Raw genomic sequence first — 13,578 nt, 5'->3', positions numbered from 1 at the left:
TAGCACCTCTCATTGCCCACTCCCCTGCCAAACCCCAGAGGGACAACTGCTTAGAGCAGGGCTGCTCAAAGGATAGCCTGAGGCCAGCATCAGCATCACAAATGCTCAGGCCCCATCTACTGAAGCGGAATGACTGGGAGTGAGACTGGGAGAAAACCTGTGTTTCAACAAGCTTCCAGGTCAGTGTTTCTTAAACTTTAGAGGCATAAAAATTCCCTGGAGAGCCTGCAGTTCTTAGACACACTTTGAATAGTGCTGTTCCAGATGATTCTTATGCATGTTAAAGTTTGAGAAGCACTGGTCTAGACTAGAGTAGATCAGTGGTCTTAAACTCGAGCATGCATCATCATCACCTAGAGGGCTTTTTAAAAATACTGATTCGGGGCTTCCCTGGTGGCACAGTGGTTGAGAATCTGCCTGCCAATGCAGGGGACACGGGTTCGAGCCCTGGTCTGGGAGGATCCCACATGCCGTGGAGCAACTAGGCCCATGAGCCACAACTACTGAGCCTGCGCGTCTGGAGCTTGTGCTCCACAACAAGAGAGGCCACGACAGTGAGAGGCCCGTGCACCATGATGAACAGTGGCCCCCACTTGCCACAACTAGAGATAGCCCTTGCACAGAAACGAAGACCCAACACAGCAAAAATAAATAAATTAATTAATTAAAAAAGAAAGCTGTTGTATGTAGAAAACTTTAAAAAAATAAAATAAAATAAAAAATAAAAATAAAAATACTGATTCATCCCCCAGGCATCCCCAAGCCAGGAGTTTTTGATTCAGTAGGTATGGAGTGGCACCCAAGAATCTGCCTTTCTAACAAGATCTCAGGTAATGCTGATGCTGCTGATGGACGGACGACACTTTAAGAACCACTGGTCTAGATCACTCATTAGGTAATTCACACGTCATCTCACAGTCTTATTTATGTGTGTGTCCTATCTCCTCAAGTAGTTTTTAATCTCCTTGAGGGCAGGTAACCCTCTGCCTTACTTTTCTGTCCATTTGGTACCTATCACAGTAGAAATCATCAATCAAGGTGTTGATAGCCTTAAGTATGTTTGATCTATCTCTTCTTAGATTAGAGAACTATTATAAGGATTGAAAAATGTAATAATGTGAAAGCATTTTGCAAACTAGAAGGTGCTACTCTAACGTAAGGAATTATTTTACACTCATCGACAATAATAGAACAAGTACTACAGCTGTGGGCGGAACAGTCTAACCTCCCACACGGTGTAGAAATTCCTTCTCCCATTTCCCTACCAGATAGTCCCCAACTGCAGCCCCTCTAGGGACTTCTCCCTCATTTCCTGGGCAAGGCAGGCAATTCTCTGGTTAGATAGTTCCTTACATTGAGACAAAATATGTCCCCTTGGTACATCTACCATTGATCCCAGTTCTTTCCTCTGGGATCACACAAAGCATTTACGACCATATTTATTTTGCACAACACCCTAGGAAAGTAAGCCTCCACTAACATACTTCTAAGTAAAAACCGATGACCTGTGTTCACATATATCACTATGGGACAGTGGGCAGAATGTTTGTTTCAGAGCACTGGAAGTAGCTATAGAAATGAACCTCTGAATTATATCCACTTATTCCCTTACTAATTCTGCTCCCAGCTTTTACTGGCCACTACCAGCTCCATTCCTGCCATTTAGCTAAATTTCCAAATGCTATAAGTGGCAGAAGAGAAAAGACTGGCTGTGGGGAGAATATCGTTCTAGAGAGAAATTAAAGATTAATAGTCAAAAGACTTTCAAGCACTCATTTTTCTATTAATCTAAGAATTAAGAGTAATTACGTGTTTCACCTACTTAGTGTTCCCTATACTTGAGCACTGATGGGATTTATAAGCAGATAATTCCAGTGAAGTCAATGTTGATATCATTCCTATTTCTAATTGTCCCTCTCTCAACCTTTAATTAACTGGGACTTTAAGAACAACTGAGAGACAAAGACTTTGAGTGCTTTCCCCAAGGAGCACAGGTCACAGTAATCTTACCAGCCAACCTTCAAAGAACACATCCTTGAAGCTCTTTTACCTGCATGTGACTCTCCCAGAGGGCAAAGCTGAAGGAAATCTATGTTATAGTCTCTCTTACACTCCTGGTCAGACCTCTCTTTGTCAGAAATCATATGACAGGCCACTTCCTTTAAACAGCTCTTGTTCATATTCCCAGCATACTCTAAAATCACTGGATATGTGATTCTTTCAACTATGAGGGGGGTGGTGCTATCTTATATATGAGGTTATTAATGGTCCTTATGAGTAAATATCAGAATTAAAACCATTAACTTTGACAACTTTCTGACATTTACTAGTTGCACCAACTGGCTCACACTCTGGGAAAAAATAAAGGTGGGTGGGGGGATACCAGAAGAAGCCCCTAAATTTAATCCCTCCTCAGATTTCATTCTGGAAGGCAACTAGATACTCCTCCAATCTTCTACAAAATTCTCTAGAAGAACATACAAGAAAATTTTTTCCAGAGAGTATGAACTATCTTGACCCCTTCCCCAATGACCACCAATACCAATCATCTCGCCTCTTCTTCCCAATCTTCTCTTTGTTGATGTCCCAGCTCTTAAAATTCCCTATGGATGAGACAAGGATGAACATACACTCCCCACTATAAGGATGGGATTGCACTTGCTCTTCTGTACTTCAGTCCTCCTATTAATGTTTCTGAGCACCTTCTGAACTCCATGCACTCAAAGCATTCATGCACATATACTGTAATTTTAGGAAATTTGGATAAAGGATTTGTACCAGTTGTGGAAAAATTTCACACACAGGAAATCCAGTTTAGGAAGATATTTCTCAGGAGGAGGCAAATGCCTGCTCAGACTCACTTATTATTATAACTTAATGACTTTCAACAGCAGCTTCTGGAAGTCTTCAAGAACCATAGCTAACGTCTCTAACGATGACGCAGCGTTACTGACTCACTGATGATCGGCCTTCTTATTTATCTCTCTTCTTGAAGTTGCTGAAATATTGCTGCTTTTGAGTCTGACTAGACATTCAACTGAAACAGTGAGATTTGAGGGGTATAAAAGTTCTATGGGTCTCCCCTGTTTCACTTTCCCAAGTACACCTTCTGAGGGTAAAGAATATAAAGCACCCTACTCAAACTACATCCCAAGAGAGGCTTTCCCCTTAATTTCATTTCTGTCCTGGCTATTCTGTATTTGGGTAATCAGAGGAAACAGCTGTTCTGTCTCTTTATTCAATAAAGACTATCTGGTAGCCCCCAAATACGGTTTAATTAATGAAACAACACATCAGACTGAATTCAATGTCATGCTGAAATTTAACTTCAAATCCTTTTATAAGGAACTTATCCTTCTTTTAAAAAAGTTGAATAGTAGCAGATTCTAATGGCAGGTTTTATGTCTGGCCATCAGGGCCCTGCAAGCAGACTCCACATTTCTGGAGGATCTGTCATCATTTTATGGACCCCAGGTTTCACCTTAGCTGGAATCCAGGATCTTCAACCATTTTCAAACATCTGAGCAATCACCAAAAACTGGTGCAAACTTTAACCACCAGAACTGTTTAGCACCTGCCCAGAGTGATGGACCTTACTCAGATTCACACCTTACTCAGATTCACACAAAAGTTTGGATGGAATCAAACTGTTATTGACCTCATCTTTAAAAATGGGAATCTAGGGAATTCCCTGGTGGTCCGGTGGTTAGGACTCAGAGCTTTCACTGCTGGGCCCTGGGTTCGATCCTTGGTCTGAGAATGGCCAAAAAAAAAAAAAATTGGGAATCTGATACCTTCTCAAATGATATGTGCATGAGTATGCTGGATATCATATAGAATTCTGTATGATGCTTCTTTCCGAGTGTAGGACTGAGTCTTTAGCTCCTACTCTGGGAGGCCTTATTACTCCCCTACTGAACATTCTTGTCCATGTATCCTGACCATTAGATGGTTAAGAATGTCCCACATAACTCTCTCCCCATTGCACACTACTTTCTCAAAGATGATTGAATCCAGAGACAGAAACCTCCTGTGTGCCAAGCTCTACAATCTTGGAATGGATCCAGGTTTCTTCACAGCCAAGAAAAGAACACTGCTAAAATCAGAATGGGTAGTAATAATAGTCTCCTGAGAGACTAAAAGATAAGACTCTACTTCTAAAAGATGTAAAACCTTTTATCTATGTAACTTGAGGCAACTGAAATTCGATGCCTGCCGCCCATCATAGCAGGATAAGCACTCTTCCCTCTTGACAACATGGCTGTACCCTTCACAGCTCAGCAGCTGCTCAAAGAGGCTCCTACTAGGATTAATGGGATTGGAGCTATGTAGGTGTGTTTGTTATTGATAGCTGCATAATAAATTTCCTCAAAAATTTAGCAGCTTAAAAGGCCAAATATTTATTACCTCACAGTTTCTGTGCGTCAAGAATCCAGGCAGCTTTAGCTGGGTGCCTCTGGCTCAGGGTCTCTCACAGGCTGCAATTAAGATGTCAGCCAAGGATGCAACTAGAGATTATCATACTAAGTGAAGTAAGTGAGAAAGAGAAGGACAACTACCATATGATATCACTTATATGTGGAATCTAAAATACGGCACAAATTAACTCATCTATGAAACAGAAACAGACTCACACACATAGAGAACAGACTTGTGGTTGCCAAGGGGGAGAGGGGAGGCAGAGGGATAGACTGGGAGTTGGGGGTTGGTAGATGCAAACTATTACATATAGAATGGATAAACAAGGTCCTACTATAGAGTACAGGGAATTATATTTAATATCCTGGGATAGATTATAATGGAAAAGAATATAAAAAAAAATTTGTATATGTGTATAACTGAGTCACTTTGCTGTACAGCAGAAATTAACACAACATTGTAAATAAACTATACTTCAAATTTTTTTTCTTTTTTTTTTTTGTGGCACGCAGGCCTCTCACTGTTGTGGCCTCTCTGGTTGCGGAGCACAGGCTCCAGACACGCAGGCTCAGTGGCCATGGCTCACGGGCCCAGCTGCTCCGCGGCATGTGGGATCTTCCCGGACCGGGGCACGAACCCGCATACCCTGCATAGGCAGGCGGATTCTCAACCACTAAGCCACCAGGGAAGCCCACTTCAATTTTTTTTAATTAAAAAAAATAAAATAAAATCCCAAATATTAAAAAAAAAAAAAAAAAAAAAAAGATGTCAGCCAGGTTGCAGTTATCTCAAGCCTTCACTAGGGGAGGATGTTTCCAAACTCATTCACATGGTTAACAGGCCTCAGGTCCTTGCTGGCTCCTGGCCAGAGATGAGTTCCTTGCCATGTGGACCTCTCCATAGAGCAGCTCACAACCATGCTGGCTTGCATCAGAGCAAGTGAAAGATCAAGAACAGGAGAGAGAGGATGCCCAAGACAGAAGCTACAATCTTTCTATAACCTAATCTTGGAAGGGACATCCCATTGCTTCTGCCATATTCTATTTCTTAGAAGCAAATCAATAAGTCCAGCCTACACTCAATGGGAGGGGATTACCCAAGAGGATGAATCCCTGAAGGCAGGGATCACTGGGGGCCACCTTGGAGGCTGCTGACCACATGAGGAAAATATCAGCGCTACCTTCAAAAGTGTTTGGAGGTTAAATGTCATGATATCTGTAACTAATTTTAAAATACATCCACATCAAGAAAAAAAATAGCTGAGGCAAATATGACAAAATGTTAACAACTATTGAATAGAGGTGATGGTTATAAAGCTGTTCATTGGGCTACTATTCTACTTTTCTGTGTGTTTGAAAATTTTCATAATGAAAAAACAAACCAAAAAAAATACCTGATCTTGTTCACTGACAAGGGGCCAAGGGAAGAGACTGTATCGACTATGCTAAATCTCAAATGGTAACATTTGGCAGACACCCCCCCAATGTTTAAATGGACAATCCTAAATCATCCTCATCTGACAGGTGAACCAACTCAGCTACCTAGGAGTTTATTTGGTACATGGCTGCCCTGACAGTCTCATCAGAATGGTTCTTTTATGATTCCATCTAGATTTTAAAATCAGTGAAGACAGAAATCATACTAGATGGTGAGCTCTACCTGGGCACTAAGACTGTATCCCCCAGTACCCACCAGTGCCCAGTGCCCAACAGGTGCTCAGTAAATATAGTTTTCAGTGAATGCAGACTATTTTATAATACTTTGTCCTTAAATCTTTTAGACCAAAATTATCCCTCCCCACACTTGATGGCACAGAACTCTAGGATGTACAACTCTGAGGCTCAGCCAGGGCTTATACAGGTGCTTGAGCTAACAGTTTGTGAAGAACTACAGTGGCCCTGCCCCACACTGCTGGAGCTCACTGTTTCATGAAGGCAAGATGGTCTTCGAACCAGGCAGCACAAGTCAGGCCCTTAAGTTTTTTGTTTTTTTTTTTCCTTTTTTAATTAATTAATTTTTTTCTTTTTCTTTTTTTTTTTTTTTTGGCTGTGTTGGGTCTTCGTTGCTGCATGCAGGCTTTCTCTAGTTGCGGCGAGCAGGTGCTACTCTTCATTGTGGTGCGTGGGCTTCTCACTGCGGTGGCTTCGCTTGTTGCGGAGCACGGGCTCCAGGCACGCGGGCTTCAGTAGTTGTGGCATGCAGTAGTTGTGCAGGACCTTAAGTTCTGATGAGAGATCCTCCAAAGGTGGACCGACCACCTGGTGTCTAATGCAAGAAATCTCTTCAACGAACAGCATGGAAAAGCTAAACCCCTGGTAGTCACCAAAGACCCAAATGTAAAATAGCTGATTCAGGACTTGCCAAAGCTTGCCCTAAACCCACACACTTCCCCTCCCAAAAGATAACTTACATTGGAAAGTGGATCTATTGATAAGAGGTGCCTGGGCTATGGTTGTTGGGTAAGTTATCAAAATCTCTAGGCTCTCTAAGCTCCACCCCTATAATAAATATATCCAAATAAAAAATACAGGCACTGTATTAAAGTAGGACCCCAAACAAATGCCTTTGGAGCTGCAATTCAACATTAAACCTTGAGCTTTTAATGAGAAAATTTTTTTACAAATGTTTACATTCAAAAACACTGTCCTTAAGGAAATCCAATCTCCTTTCCATGGAAGAATCTCTCCCTAGAATTCAGGACCATGAAAAAACTTGTCTCAATTGAAGAACCTTTTCCTTTTCCTAGAAAATAAAGATGAAACTGCCCCCACACATCTCCCTTTTTATCTTGGTAGCCAAAAAACTCAAAGTTAAATTGTGCCCAATTCCAGGAATAAACTCATTCCAAGACCATAACTTTTTTCTAGTTGGTTTCTGAAATGTTTGTATTAATGTTTAATATATTATAATGCTCTGTCTTATATAGGATTGCCTCAAATTCCTTTTGGAAGTTAGTATTCATTCAGCAAATAGTTACTGAGTGCCTAATATTTACCAGGCGTTCTCTTAGGTACCAGGATTGGAGGGAAGCCAGTCAAAATGATAACGTCCACAGGAAAGGCTGAGGGAAGGCTGGAGGTTGGGGGGTAGGGGAGCATAGCAGGAGCCCAGAAGAGTACAGTATAGTACTTCCATGATCCAACTGTGCACAAAGTGAAACAGGAGAGAAGAGAACACCCAATGCAGGCAGCCCCATGGGGTTGGAGGAGGTTAGGGAGAACACTAAGGAAGTTTCTAAGTAGTCGAAACAAGCTTTGAGAATCTGTCAAATTAAGCAAGGCAAAGGAAACAGCCTCGGTTTTGCATGAGGCTGCAAAACAGCACAGTGTGTTCAGGGACCCAAGGGGAATTTGGTGCGTTAGGAATAAAGGTGCACATGGGGAAGAAGTAGGAAATGTGGGCAGAGGTGTGAAGAGAATTTAGCTTATGAAGAACAGGAGTTTGGATTTTAGTCTAAGAGAACTGGGAGCCTAACAGTTCGGATTGACCACGCTAGTAGAAATCAAAAGCAGACCTGGAGGTTGGGACATCAGCTAAGAATCTGTGGCAAAATCCAGGCAACAGACATTGGGTGCTCCCCCTATGGCTGTGGGGCAGAAAGGAGCTAAGAGGTTAAGGTGTCCAGTGAGCTCCTAGTGAGCTTACTGAGCATCTGGCTCTACAGCCAGACTCCTGGGTCCAAGCCTGACCCCACCACGTCTCAGCCACGTGATCCTGTGAAGGTAGTTAACCACTATGTACCGCAGTTTCCTCATTTACAAACCAGGCATAATAATACTAATGACAATCATAATCATAATAAGCTGTTACTAATACTGCCTCATTTAATTCTCACCAAACCATATGAGAATAGGTATTGTTATTATATTACCATGAGGATATACATACACACACACATATATATGTACATATGATATATATTGTATATAGTAGGTATTTTATATTACATAGTATACATATATCATAAGTATATGTATTTTATTGTATGTTATATAATTAATATATAATATACACTATGTATATTATTATGAAAGTACCTATTACCACATGAGGGTATTATATATTGTACTACTATCTGCCTAAGCACACTGGAAATGCTCCACAAATGTCAGCTCTTATCAATATTATTTTGACTATATGCAAGACACAGCTCTGGGTGCTGGGATCCTGGGACTAACAGAACAGACAAGGTCACTGCTCTCATGGAGTTTACATCCCACGGAGAGATGATAAACAAATCCATCAATAAATAAGCAAGCATCAGCCAGTGATAAGTGCAATGCAGAGAATTAAAGTAAGGTGATGTGATAGAGGGTGACTGACAGCTATGTTAGACTGGGTGGTCAGGGAAGGCCTCTCTGTGGAGCTGATATTTACCCAGAGACATGAATGTCGAGAAGGATCTACCAATGCACAGATCTGGAGACTGGGAATTCCAGGCAAGGGAAACAGCTAGGACAAGTGCCCCAGGGTCAGGATAAGCTTGGTGTGTTTGTGAAGCGGAGAGAAGACAAGGATGGCTGGCACAGAGTGGGCAAGGGGTGAGGGTTAAGAAATGAGATTGGAAAGAAGGCAGGGCCCAGGCAGTCTAGGGCTTTGAAAGCCAGGTGGAAGGCAACAGAGAAGGAGCAATCTAGAATGACTTTTGGCACCCAACTTGAATAACTGAATGGAGGATGGTGCCATTCAGAGAGAGAGGCCACAGGAGGGGATGCTGGTTTGGTGGGAGGGTGAGGGGTTCTGTTTGGGAATGTGCTGAATCTCACATGGTTGTGGGAAGTCTAAGTGAAGATACAGAAAACAGCTGGATTCAGGAGATGAATAGAGGGTGGGGGGCTTGGCTTCTGAGACCAATCAACATTTAAGGAACCTAAAAAGGAGAGCCGGGAAAAAGGGTCAGAAGAGCCAATGAGTAAGACAAAGGCTAAAAAGTGTTCGGCAATGATTTCTGGCTTCTCCTAGACTACTTCAGTTCAAATCCATGATAGCTAGGTGTTCCCAGACAAGTTACCTCTTTGAGCCTAAATTTCCCCACGGACAGGATCACTGTGAGTAGTAAATGACTTAATACATGAAAAGTATGTGCCTGCATGTGTTAGAAGGTCACACCCCACACACACACACACCCCACACCCCCCCCACCCACACACACACCCGCCAGCCAACAATCGGGTGAACCTGAAACAGCAGGAGACTAATGCCTCCTCGTCTCATGCCCGGAAATCTGTAGAGTTGAAATGGAGGATGAAGCCTCCGGGGGAGGAGGAAGCCTGAATCCTCTGTGCTTCAACACACCCAAGAAATGTCATTTCCATCAGCCTTACAGCAAGGAAGAGACTCCTCAAAGCCTCTCCTTCAGGTAAAAGTTCCCTACTTCTAAAAATCCAAAATTACAAACTAAAATAAAGAAAAGGTTCTCTTTCTCTGCTGCCACCAAGCTGGCGGGTGTTTTCCAGTTTCGGCTCCACCTGTAACCCACAGCCATGGCTGAGGAAGGCATTGCTTTGCTGCTGGAAGGTGTAACGGACGTTAACGATACTTTACAGGAGGTACCGAAGACCACCCTCATCCACCGATGGCCTCGCACGTGGAATTCGGGAAGCTGCCAGAGCCTTAGACCAGCGCCGAGCCCATCGTTGTGTGCTCGCATCCATCTCTGTGTGATGAGCCTGTGTGGGTCAAGCTGGTGGAGGCTGTTTGTGCTGAAGACCAAATCAACCTAATTCAAGTTGATGACAATAAGAAACTAGGGGAATGAGGGGGCCTCTGTAAAACTGACAAGAAAGGGAAGCTCGGTAAAGTGGTTGCTGTAGTTGCGTGGTGGCCAAGGACTAAGGCAAAGAGTCTCAGTCAGGCCAAGGATGTCACTGAGGACTCCTTCAAATGCAAGAAATGAACAAATAGGGCTTCCCTGGTGGCGCAGTGGTTGAGAGTCTGCCTGCCGATGCAGGGGACACGGGTTCGTGCCCCAGTCCGGGAAGGTCCCACATGCCGTGGAGTGGCTGGGCCCGTGAGCCATGGCCGCTAAGCCTGCGCGTCTGGAGCCTGTGCTCCACAATGGGAGAGGCCACAACAGTGAGAGGCCCGCGTACCGCAAAAAAAAAAAAAAAAAAAAAAAAAAAGAAATGGCCAGTGCAAGAGGGACACTCTGACCCTCCTCTCTGTCTCCCTGAAAACAGGAAATCAATCTCCCATGTGGAAGGTGCACTCCCTGCCTCTGGAAGTAGAAGGACACCCTTAACACCCGGAGACAGGGAATTCGGGGCTGAGAAGCCTGTATAAACAAACCTCGTTACGTCTTTGATTGACTACCCCAAGCCCAAACCCTGTTTAGATTCTTCACTAATTGAGCACCCAAAACCCGTTTCTTTGTCCTGTCAATTCCTCGCATATTGTTTCTTTGTCTAAAAAATATAAAAGCTCCCTTCCTTGACCACTTCTTAGGTACCATTTCTATGAGACCTGCATGTTCGCAAATGAAAATTTGTTTTTCTCCTGTTAATCTGTCTTGTGTGTTAGTCCAGCCACAAGAACTAGAGAGGAGTGGAAAGGGAAAGTTCCCCAATCCCACGACACAAATGGGGAGGGTTTCCATATCTGGCGACCCAGGAAAAGCACTGAGCCTTCACATTCTGTGCTCATCCTTAACACGTACATACCTACATAAGATTTAAGAATCTATTGTCTGGGCTTCCCTGGTGGCACAGTGGTTGAGAGTCCGCCTGCCGATGCAGGGGACACGGGTTTGTGCCCCGGTCCGGGAAGATCGCACATGCCGCAGAGCGGCTGGGCCCGTGAGCCATGGCCGCTGGGCCTGTGCGTCCGGAGCCTGTGCTCTGCAACGGGAGAGGCCACAACAGTGAGAGGCCCACATACCGCAAAAAAAAAAAAAAAAAAAAAAAGAATCTATTGTCTACATGGCACTATCTTGTGAATCGTCTTCCTCTTTTTTTGCTTTTATTTTAATCATTCAGGAATTGGAACCCTGAAAATTTAAACACAAAGTCACTTTGCTCAGGGGAGAACAGCTAGAACACCCCCAGGATAAAGCAAAAACCAGACTACTTCTGTCAGAATTACATCAACCAATTTGTGTTGCTAAATAAGCCACAAAGATTTCCAAGAACTCAGGACTGATTACCATTTCATTTTAATCTGCTAAAAGTAATTTCTTTTTGTTTTCGTGGATAATCAACATATTTTTACCAACTGAGATAGCAACAATGAACCTGGAAAAGAAATGAGCCACAACTGCCTCGTCCCCATAACGATACAAACACTTTATTTATTTATTTATTTATTTATTTTTGGCTGCACCGCAGGGCATGTGGGATCTTAGCTCCCAGACCAAGGATGGAACCCGTGCCCCCTGCAATGGAAGCACGGAGCCATAACTACTGGACCACCAGGGAAGTCCTGCAAACACTTTAGGATGAGCAGGGCTTGGCCCCCCCAATCCCTGGTTCTTTAAGATGGCCAGGCCCCCAGGCCTCCATTGCCCCCTCTTTCTGGAAGTCTGGAATGGATGCGATGCCTGAAGAGAAGAGGTGCTGCTCTCTGAGCATCTGATCTAATGGTCCTCTCCATTAGCAACTGCAAGCAATTTAGAGTTATTGAATAATATGTAAGGATCTTTCAGAGTGGATCAGTTCACTTCAGTTAGTATCGGATTCCAATATGAAGTTGTAAAAAGCTTAAGCACTCACAGGGACCCAGTCAATACAGGTAAAAATAGAATTTATGGTTTCCAGGTCAAATTATTACTATTCTTGCAGGTGATTTTAACAAACCACCAATGCAAATATACAGAAGTTGTCCTGCAGCAAAAGAAATGCGTTGTCATTAGCTGCACAGCCCGAGACCCGTTCCCTCGTCTCTCTGACCCTCGTTTGGCTTTCCCTTCTGTGAAATAACTATCTCTCAGGGGTGCTGTTAAGACTACAACACCTTCAGGATGCTGTTAAAAACAGTGTCTAAGATTTATCCACACACACAAAACCCCTGCAGTCTGCGTAATAGGTTGGTGACACGGAAAGAAGGAAGGACTGGGCTAAGAACCATGAAGACAGACCCACGCAGGGTCACCCTAACCAAGACAGTCCCCTCATGTGGCCCCTTCCATGGCTCTTTACCCACCTGTCCTTCTTCCAGCACCCACACCAGCCCTTCTGTCTGCCCTATAGTAAATGACAAACATATTTTACATGTTTTATAACTTGGAAAACTGTCTCTGCTCTTCTTTCTAGAGAATGAATATAAAATCACCAAATCATCGGAACTGAAAGGACTCCCTGAGACCATTTCTACTTAAACATCGTATTGCCTGTAAAAAGACTCCTCAGCTATCCTGATGGTGGTCCTCACCCTCAGAGGGTGACTCCAAAAAAACGGCAGCTCCGACCACATCATAAGACAAGCCCTCCCAACTTCAGATGGGTCTGCTCTACAGTGCTGTCTCACCCTGAGCTGCAATCTGTTACTTCACCTCATACACACCCAGTCCCCCTCTGTCCTCTGCCCAAACACACCCATCACCTGCAACAACGCCCAAACACACCCATCACCTGCAACAACGCCTAAGTCACTACCCACTTTCAACACTTGAAAAAAGCTAGTTTATGACCCTTATATCTGCACTTTTCCACATTATCCATGCCCAGTATATTCAAATTCCTCATAGGAAAATTTTTTGAGACTAACCCCCTTCTTAACTACCCTTCTCTGAATACACCCTAGTTTGGCCACATTCCTTTTAAAAGATGGCTCCCAGAACTGAAAATTGCATCCTTTGTTCAACAAACACTTGCTGAAAGCCTAACGTGTGCCAGGCGTTTGTTCGGGCCCTAGAGTCAGAAACCAACCCACCAGGCCTGGTGCCCAGTCCAGCTGAGGAGACAGTCAAGCCTACCATGCAGAGAAGGTTCAGGGAGTGCTCTGGGGAAGAAAGTACCAGGGGCCTGGGAGCATGGAACAGGTTTGCCAGACACACTCTGGGAGAAAGTTCCAGAAAGGCTTCCTTGCGGAAACAACTTTTTTTTTTTTTTGCGGTACGCAGGCCTCTCATTGTTGTGGCCTCTCCCGTTGTGGAGCACAGGCTCTGGACGCACAGCCTCAGCGGCCATGGCTCATGGGCCCAGCTGCTCTGTGGCATGTGGGATC

The 13,578-nt window shown here is 43.8% G+C and overlaps 1 protein-coding gene and 1 pseudogene across 6 annotated transcripts in view; one reads left to right on the top strand and one right to left on the bottom strand.

Annotated features, from left to right (window-relative positions):
- FAXC (failed axon connections homolog, metaxin like GST domain containing) overlaps nt 1-13,578 on the bottom strand; it is a 71,693-nt gene that overhangs the window by 15,108 nt on the left and 43,007 nt on the right. The gene's annotated exons all lie outside the window — the stretch shown is intronic.
- LOC309811362 (small ribosomal subunit protein eS12-like) lies at nt 9,903-10,668 on the top strand (annotated as a pseudogene). Its single transcript has one exon. The product of its transcript is annotated as a small ribosomal subunit protein eS12-like (transcript).

Source organism: Mesoplodon mirus (genome assembly GCF_964341445.2).
Source record: "Mesoplodon mirus genome assembly, chromosome: 10".
In the NCBI taxonomy this organism is placed as follows: domain Eukaryota; kingdom Metazoa; phylum Chordata; class Mammalia; order Artiodactyla; family Ziphiidae; genus Mesoplodon; species Mesoplodon mirus.
The sequence above is the reverse complement of the archived record's forward strand: the minus strand, read 5'-3'. Positions and strand labels throughout refer to the sequence as shown.